This window comes from Petaurus breviceps, unplaced genomic scaffold, assembly GCF_028583685.1.
Source record: "Petaurus breviceps papuanus isolate PSGF00001 unplaced genomic scaffold, PetGlider_PUasm1.0 90977, whole genome shotgun sequence".
In the NCBI taxonomy this organism is placed as follows: Eukaryota; Metazoa; Chordata; class Mammalia; order Diprotodontia; family Petauridae; genus Petaurus; species Petaurus breviceps.
In genome coordinates this window covers 9649526-9659804 of record NW_027187391.1, presented here as the reverse complement: position 1 = coordinate 9659804, position 10279 = coordinate 9649526, and positions in this window count along the sequence as shown.

The following is a 10279-nucleotide window of genomic DNA, read 5'->3' as shown; positions in this document are numbered from 1 at the left end:
ACTCAACAGCAAGAAATAGAGAAATTACAACTAAAGTTACTATAGACATTATAAAATATTTGGGAATCTATCTGTAAAAAACAAACTCTAAAACTATATGAACACAATTACAGAACACTTTTCACACACAAAAAAAGTCATATCTAAAATTGGGGAAATATCAGTTGCTCATGGGTAAGATAGGCTAATATAATAAAAATGACAATTCTACCTAAAGCAATTTACTTATTCAGTGCCATACCAAACTACCAAAAAATATTTTATAGAGCTAGAAAAAATAACAACAAAATTCATCTGGAAGAACAAACGGTCCAGAATATCAAGAAATTAATGAAAAGAAATGCAAGAGAAGTTGACCTAGCCATACCAGATTTCAAATTAAACCAAAATTATCAAAACTACTTTGTACTGGCTAAGAAAGAGAAAGGTGGATTAGTGGAATAAATTAGGTGTGTAAGACACGGTAGTCAATGACTACAGTATTCTACTGTTTGATAAGTCCAAAGACTCCAGATTCTGGGATAAGAACTCACTATTTAACAAAAACTCCCGGGAAAACTGGAAAATAATATGACAGAAATGAGGCACAGACTAACATTTTACACCCTATTCCAAGATAAAGTTAAAATGGGTACATGATTTAGATATAAAGGGTGATACTATAAGCAAACTAGGAGAGCAAGGAATAGTTTACATATCAGATCTATGGAGAAAGGGATTAGAATTCATGACCAAAGTAGAGATAGAGAACATTATGAAATAAAAATGAATGATTTTGATTACATTAAATTAAATATTCAACACAGTGATACAGTGTACACACAGATAAGTAAATACAAACTAATTTGAGAAAGGAGAGAAGAGAAATAGGCTTCCTATGGGAACTGGTCTGTGATGGTAACCCCACACAAAATGACAAGTATCATTGCTGGGTGGAAAAAAGAATATTTGAGATAGAAATATATAAATATCTCTTAAATTTTTAAGCTGTTTTTGGTCCTTTACTCAAAATTATCTTTAAATGCATTTGCTTAGTTCATTACTTTTCTCTACAAGACTTACCACTATTTTATAAGATTCTGTTCAATTTTAGACTATTTTCCCCATGAAAGATTTCATGTTATCCTGTTTGGCAAGGTTAGGGGGAGATGTCTGCTGGGTAAAGTAGTTTCTAAATTATTTTGGCCTCCTCAGTGTAGCAGATCACAGATGGAAAGGAACTTAAAGCCCCTCAAGTTCAAACCCCCCACTTTACAGATGAGGAAATTGATGCCTAACCTGAGAGGTAAGTAAATTGCCAAGAGTCACATAACTAGTAAGCATCTGAGTCAGGATTTGAACTTGTATCTTCCTCATTCCAAGTCCAGGACTAGATAGGCACTCGATATACTATAGTCCTTTCCTGCAATCTTATGTTAACCCCAAATTTTGGGATCATAGGATAAATTTTACAAATAAATGATGAATTACAAATAGATAATTAGTGGATATTTTAGTAGGACAGTTAGATTGGAATTTTGCTATTTCCATTGCTTTTAAAATCCATCCATCGTTTTTGTCTTTTACTTTTGTAGATACAAATGATTTGCATATTATATAACATTACATTATGATCTTTGGCAAGTCACAACTTGATAAACCAAAAAACTGAAGTTTATTTAATAAATAAACTAATTAATCATTTTATTAGTAATTAATAATTAAATTATTAATAATAATTAACAAATTATTGATAATAAAATATTTAATAAATAAACTAATTTAATAATAAACTAAGTTTATTTCCTCATCATTAAAATCAAGGATTTGACCAGATGCCTCCCATGGTCCTTTCCAGCTCTAAATATATGATTCTATGAACTCTTCCTTTATGAATATAATGGGGCTCTTAGAATCCTTATCATCCACTCATTGATGCATCTGGCTTTCATCACCTGATACAAAGAGAGTCCAGATTTGGTATTATTTAGGTTCTCATAATGAAAATTAAATTCCTTGCTCACAAACAAAAATTTCATAATTCACAAAATTTCCTAATTGAAAAATAATGTCTCCAGGGGAAAGAGTCTTTCCTTTCATCCCTCCTCTCTTCATTATTACTAATTTTTCTGTCTAATCACTAGCTGCTGTTAGAGAGGGGAAAAAAGGCACTTTCCTAAGGCCCTGTCCCTTGGGTTGATTTTTGCTCTGTTCATTGCCTCTTTCATTTTCTTCAGATATATCAGAGACACATGATTAATTATGTCTCTTCAAACTGACTATCTCTTACAACTTTAGAAAGTCTAAAATGATAGGAGGGAGAAGCAAAAAAAAATGTTGGAGAGGATGTGGAAAAATTGGGACATTAATTCATTGTTTGTAGAATTGTGAACTGATTCAACTGTTTTGGAGAGCAATCTGGAACTGTGCCCAAAGAGTTATTAAACTGCCTATACCCTTTGACCCAGCAATACCATTACTAGGTTTATTTCCAAAGCTGATTGGGGAAAAGGAAAAGAACCTATGCATTCTAAAATATTTATAGCAGCTCTTTTTGTGACACAGAACTGGAAACTGCAGGGATACCCATCAATTGGGGAGTGGTTGAACAAGTTGTGGTATATGATTGTGATAGAATATTACTGTGCTATAAGAAATGATGAGCAGGTGGACTACAGAAACATCTGGAAAGATTTACGTGAGCTGATGCTGGGTGGAGTGAGCAGAACCAGGAGAACATTGTGCACAATAACAACAACATTGTGCAATGACTAACTTTGATAGATTTAACTCTTCTAAGCAATGCAAGGATCTAAGAAAACTCCAGAAGACTCATGATGGAAAATGCTATCCACATCCAGAAAAAGAACTGTGGAGTCTGAATGCATATCAAAGCCAACTATTTGCTCGTTTTTTTTTCTTCTTGCTCATGCTTCCTCCCATTGTTTCTAATTCTTCTTTACAACATGATTAATGTGAATTTTTTTTAAATGATGAACGTGATGATCTGAAAAAAAAAACATGAATAGACTTGCATGAAATAAAGAGCAAAACAAGCAGAATGAAGAGAACAGTATACAGTAGCAATAAAACTGTTTTAAGAACAACATTGAGTGAATAAGTAATTTTGACTGTTATAAATACCCAGATTAACTAAAATGGATGTATGAAAAAGATGCTGTCTGCATCCGAAGAAAGAGCTGATAAATAGAAGTATGTATATAATGATTTTACATATATACACATTATACAAATATGTATATATAATGTGTGTATATATATGTATATACACATATTTATGTCTAATGGTAGCCATTTTAGGACTGGGGTAGAGAGGGAAGAAAAAAAGGAAAAAAGAAATGTACATGATAACTTTATTATATATTAAAAAGGAATAGCAAGTTGTACTAACAGATTTGTGGTTTCATGTGCATTTTTCTATTATACTGTGTTATGGAATGCTCCTTTCATTCCATAAATTAAAAATAAAATACAATAAATTTTTAAAGTCTAACTGAAGTAGACTTTGTATATAATGTGCTCTTTGATGGAACCTAATAAATTGATATAAATAACATGTGTTGAAATCAATAAGAATGTGAAAGAGAGAGACAGAGAAAGAGACAGAGAGACAGAGGGGGGAGGGAGAGAGAGAGGGAGGGAGGGAAGGACAGAGAGAGACAGAGAGACAGACAGAGAGAGAGAGAATAGTGCTACTGCAGCACATAGCATCCTTGCTGCAGCATTTATGTCTTGGGGTCACTTCAGCTTTTGGAGATTCAAACTACAATATAAAAGATGGTTAAGATTACCAACTAAACAGTGTCAGCTACCCACATGGTACGATTTGAAATATTCCAGAAGGTGCTCCAAATATTTCCATCCATTCACCAAATTGTCTCAAATTCTAACTGCAGAAGTGTAAATCTTATAGGATAAGGCATTATGTGTCTGGGAGTTCTCTGTTCAAATGAGATAGACCCTAAGATAGGGAATATTTAAGCATTATCAGCTATTAAACATAACATGTTAGAGCTAGAGTTACAAGGAACCTCTGAAGCTATCTAGTCCACCTCCCTCATTTTACAGATGAGGAAACTGAGAACTGGGGAAAATGATATGACCAAACTCAGAGGGGTAATAAACATCAGAGGTAGACTTTGAATGAGGTCCTCTGACTCCAGAATCATTGTTCTCTCTGCCATACCATGACATTGCCTCAAGAAGCCTACTGTGGAGCCTTATTTATTGGGGAGTTGACTACTCTGAGTCCTTGAGCTCTATTCCAGTCAAGCACAAGTTTTGTCAGGTGCTACTGGATTGGAAAGACTGAGCACAGACCTGGTATCTGACTATATCTGATGTCCAAGAGCCAGAACTAGATAAAAACAGAGAGGCTCCTTACCAGTAGGTTGTCGGCTATGTAATGTTTCTATAAAACAAAGAAAAATCCCAAATGATCCCCAATCCTGTATATTTCCCTTCCATTTCTTTCATTAGGACAAAAAAAAATATGTAAAAGGGAGAAGAAGGCTCTAAGAATCATAGTTTTGGGCTTTGTAAACAATGATTTAGCAATGTACTCTAAAATATGAGTACATACAATTGACTAATATGCTTCTGAGTGAACAACAATATTAGTGTTCTTACTATAAATAAAACTAGAAAACATGATATAGTTACATCTAAATGGAGGCATGACACACAGTCTTTTCCTATAGAAAAAATGAAAAGATTTAGAAAAATTGTTCCCATCATGTGTCCAGAAGCAATAAGGAAGTCTCATTTTACCTTCTTTTGTTTTTTTAAATTATTCTCATTTTCTTGATGAAAATAAGCAAAACAAACAAAACCATTAGGAAAATAAAAAATTACTTATTAGCAGAAAATTCTAAGAGGACTTTGACAATACTCAGTGACTTCTGATCAAAGGTAGGCACAAAAGATGACAATGGAAAACTGCATTAGAAATCATTCTTTAAGATTAGAAAAAGTTATCAAAAAATTATAAACTACTCCCAAACTTAATATCTGTGTGTAAGAAGAGATAGCTGGGCATGATGGTGCAGAGCTATAATCTGTGCTCCTAGGAGAAGTTGAAACTGTTAATTAGTTTGAGTTTAGGAGTTCTGGGTCCCATAAAGTTAAAATTGATTGGATGTTCATACTAAATCCAACACAAACAAGGTAAATCTCTGAGGGAAGAAGATTATCAGGTAGCCTGAGGACTCTAGGTAGAAAAAATTGAGCAGGTTAATGCTTCCATGTTGATCAGTATTGGATGAATAACCTGGATGAGATGGGGGAGAAGAAGAAGAGGAAGAGGAAGAAGTCAAAATTGTTAGAACATTACTTCCCCAAAAATGAAACAACCCATTATCAGAATCAGTCAAGTATGTGCAGTCACACTTGTAAGAATACAAGCCATAATACCAAATTAGAACAAAAAAAAAAAAAGATTAAGATGAGAAGCAGACATTGTTAAATTACCAAAGTTCTAACATGATTTATTCAAACAGGCTGCTAACATCAAAAATGGGAGTTGGATAAAATCAAAGACATTGGTACAGACTATGAACATTTCTTACAGTTTAACTGATACAAAGTATGACTGCAATGAAGGCAAAGGAATTCAGAAAACAACTCATTCAGGAAATACTGAATCTCCTTGCCAAACTGGGAGACATGAAAGCCAAAGGCAAGGGTAATTGAGAACACAAAATGGAGGGCAGTGGTGGAAGATTATAAGCAGTAGCAACTCACAAAACAGCAAAAAGGAGTGGAAGGGAAAATGAATCTACTATAAGTTTAACATACTAAACCATCACACCAAGAACATTTTTAAATGGAACTGGAAGGACACAAAGAGGTATGAATAGAGTTGCTAGTCTTTCTATAATTTTCTATAGGGAAGTTGAAATGCTTCTTAAGAAGATGAAACCAGGAAGAGAAGACAGAAAAGATCAAATTCACACTAAAGAGATCTGTGATGGTGACAACCAAATTTTGAAAACTTTGAGGGATCAATTTTCCAGATATTTAGAGATAAAAAATATTGAACTGGAAAATGCATATAGCATTATGAGCCCTTACAAAATAGAAGATGATCAAGAAGATACAAGTGACAATCAATACATTGGCCTATTTTCTTTCCTCTATAAAATTTTGTAAGAATAACCTACACAAGTCAGAGAAGGTTTGTTTGGTAAAAATGTGAGAAGGGAATATATAGATAGTTTTCTATAATAGACTGCATCTTTACAAACACTCAACCAAAAGAATAGAGAATTCAAGATCTCACTGAAATTATTTTTTATTCCAGAAAGTACTTGATTCAGTAGAGGAATTCTTCTAGCATTAGAGGATTTGGAGGATTTCTTCCAGCATTACCCCTCCAATGTATATACTAAGATGACATAAGATTATGTGATAGACGTCTACAGGAAAAACTTTGTTTAATAATCCTCTGATCAACATTATCAAGAGAAGCATGGAACAGGGGACATATCCTTTCCAAAAGTGTCTTCCATTGTTATTGAAGATATCCTACACAGCCCAAATAAGTACAGGAGGGGTTCTCTTTAAATGGCGGTGTCTTTGGTATGATCTTGTTCCTCTGCAGTGAGAGGAAGAATGTCTCTATAGAAAAAGTGGTAGATTTGGAGTCAGGTGGTCTCAGTGGAAATCCCATCTCTGCCACTTTGGGTAAATCACTTAACCTACCTGGGCCTAACTTTGCTCATTTACAAAATGGGAGAATTGAACTGGATAGACTTTTTTTTTTCTTTTTGGAGGGTAATTTAGGGTTAAGTGACTTGCTCGAGGTCACACAGCTAGTTTTTGTGTTTAATGTCTGAGGCAGGATTTGAACTCAGGTCCTCCTGACTCCAGGGCTGGTGCTTTATTCACTGTGCCACTAGCTGCCCCTGGATAGATTCTAAGGTCAATTCCAGGTATGATTCTACCATACAATGCCATAAACCCTCCTTAATACAAACATTACCCATCAGAAGTGATTGGTCCAACAGCGCACTTAGAAGAAAAAATAAATTGCCTGTTGGCCAATCTATGGCATACAACTGATTGGGTAGACACTCCTTTAGTTCATCAGGACATATTCCTTAGGCACTACAGATGAACAATAAGCCAAGCTCAGAATTATACAGGAGGAGGAAGAGAATGGGCTAGGTTGCATGCAAGAAATTACACAACCCTTTCAACAATTTCAAGTTGTTCACTGCCACAAAACTCCATATTTTTAATACCAATATTCTCTCTGTGATACTGTAATGGATGTAAATAATGAACACTATAACCTCTAAAAAATCAAAATTATAGGTGACTGAAAGGGTGATGAAGAGATATATGGCAGGCATAAATAGGCTGTTTTATATTTTCAATAATAACTTAGAGGTAAGTGATGCAAGGTCCATTATTCATAAAATGCATCATGATAAAAAGGTGGGCCAGTCAGGTAGTGAGAAGGATGGAAAACAGATGGGTAGTCCAAGACTGTTCTGGTACTGGAGGGTAGGTGGGGGTGAGGAAGAATGATGTTTAAAAAGCTAGAAGAAAAATTCTGGTGTGTTGAGTAAATCCTCTATGGAAGATTCATGAAAGGAAGTGGAAAAGAATCTGAAGGATGAGAAAAAGTAGACATCTTGCAATATACATCATAGGAAGGAATAGAGTCATGAAAATATCAGCCATTAACATTTTGGCGAGGATCAGCATATCACAAACCTAGTTGTTATGTTAAAGGAAGAAAGCATGACCTCAAGGGAATGGGACAAGAGACAAGGAAATTTTGTTGACTGAAAGGTTTGACAGATATGTTTGGCTGTTAACATTCTGCCCTTTATGAGCGGGTAGACCTGGAGTAGAATACCACAGTTGGGGTCCTAGGAAATCAGGGCACTGAGCACTTGGGTGCTGCACAAGGAAAAATGTGTCAAAAGGGAATTCTATGGTCATCTCAGTTTTCCCTGATTAGGAATCAAAACCTTAGCCACAGTGCTATGGTAGTAGCAATAATCCTTTTGAGCACATTTTAAAAGTAGGTAGATATCTGTGAATAATTTGATGCACCTCTTGTCCAGAACCTAACAAGTTACAGCAAGGAATATAATTTTCTCCTTTATTTCTGGTAAAAATAAAAAGACTATTGAATTAGAAAGAGAAGAAAATGTCTTAAGAGTGGTGGCTTGCAAGACATATATGTTATGAAGAAGGAACTGAGGAGAAGAGGAGGGCCTGAAGAGAGGATTATATGCCTATTGTGGAATATCTTTACGAAGCTAATACAACATGAGTAATAGGATAATTGGAGAAATTGCTAAAATGCCCCGAATAACAAAAGTCACCTAGCTGGTATAATGCCATTATTATTGTTCAGGTGTTCAGTCATGACAGACTCTTCTTGACCCCATGGATTAATAGCACACCAGGTCTTTCTACCCTCCACTATCTCCTGAATGCAAAAGTTACTGTCCCTTCCAAGACATGAGTAAAAGACAGAACAGACATAAGGTCCAGAACCTAAAAATATTCTCTGTTTCCTATTTTCACTCCAGGTAATGTGGACCCTCAGCTGGTTTGCACAATTCATAGCTTTTTTTAATTGGAAAGGACCTCAAAGGTCATCTAGCTCAATTTCTTCATTTTACAGTTGAAATTTACCCCAAAGAAGTCAAGTGACTTCCCTAAAGTCACACAGCTTATACATAGCCTCAACAGATTTAAACCCAGAGACTCTGACTACAAACCCAATACACTTCACTGCCTCATGGTGACTTTGTGGTAAGAAAGATTAATTGGGGGGGGGGGGGGGGTTTGGTCTGGACTTGTGATTCCATTAGTGATTAGTGTAAGGAAGTCCCACTGAAAAATACACCCTCTACCAATATGCATCTTTGAGTGTCCAGCAACATACTATCTTAACAGAGTTGCCTAGGTTCACAGAGAGGTTCAATAACTTCCTCAGTGACAAAGCAAGTAGAATCAGTTGTAGGGCTTGAACCTCTGACTTCCTGACTCTGAGACTCTCTCTCTCTGCTTGTCAGGGGGTTCCTCTCTGAAATAATCCCCTTTATTTAGGGAAGAAAACAAAGGGAAGATGAGCAATAGTAGTGAAGTGTCTATATGTCTAGATGCATATCCATGTAATAAATATAAATTAGGATGCTGTTCCTTTTAGGGTCTTTTAATTGTTGCTTTCACCTCCATCTCAGTCTGTACCTTAAAAGTCATTGAAAAGCTAGATAGATAATAGATAGAGAAATATAGATATATTGACATACATGTTGGTATATCTATATTTCTATTTCTGCTTATCTCTATATTTTAGTTTTCTCTGTGTGTGTACATGTATATGCACACACATATATTTCTGTTTCTATTTGCCTATCTCTTTTTCTGTCACTATGTATGTGTGTATATGTATATATCTATAACTCTATATATGTATTTATATTTCTGTTTCTGCCTATTCGCCTATCATTATCTGTCTGCCTTTTTCTGTCTCTGTCTCTGTATATCTATAATTCTCTATATATATGCATATATACACATATTTTTGTTTTTGTCTATTGCTGTCTGCCTTTTTCTGTCTCTGTATAACTATCTCTCTATACATATGCATATGTATGTATCTATAATTCTGTTTCTGCTATTTGCCTATCTGAGTTTTTCTGTCTCTATGTATATGTATGCATATATATGTATATATTTATCTTCTGTATCTATATTTTTGTTTCTGCCTATTTGCCTATCTCTGAGTTTTTCTGTCTGTATGTATGCATGTATGGTTTGAACCTGAACTTGTCAAAGGTTTCCTGGACTCCTTGGTGTGTGGGGGATCCTGACTAATCATTGTCCCAAATTCTTCCCATAGTACAGTACTTTAAAATTAATAGCACATGCCGAGGAAAAACTAAACCCTTTGACGTCACTCCTGAAATGAGGAAACATAAACAGTAAAGGCTCCACTCCAGTAAAAGCTACCAGTGCTGAAGCCGATTGGGTCTCTGATTTTCCTTGCCTGTGGCAACTGACAGCAGCAACTCCCAGATTAGCAGGGCCTTCTGCTCGGGAACTGAAGCGGGCCAGGCAGCAGCCCTGCAGCCCGGCAGCCCGGTGGCGGCAGCAGCAGCACCAACAGCAGCAGCAGCAGCAGCCAGACTGCACCAAGGCTCACCCTCCCAGTCCAGCACTCACTCGCCTGGTAGAAAAGTAGACTCTGAGAAAGAGAGAGAGTGAGAGAGAGAGAGAGAGAGAGAGAGAGAGAGAGAGAGAGAGAGAG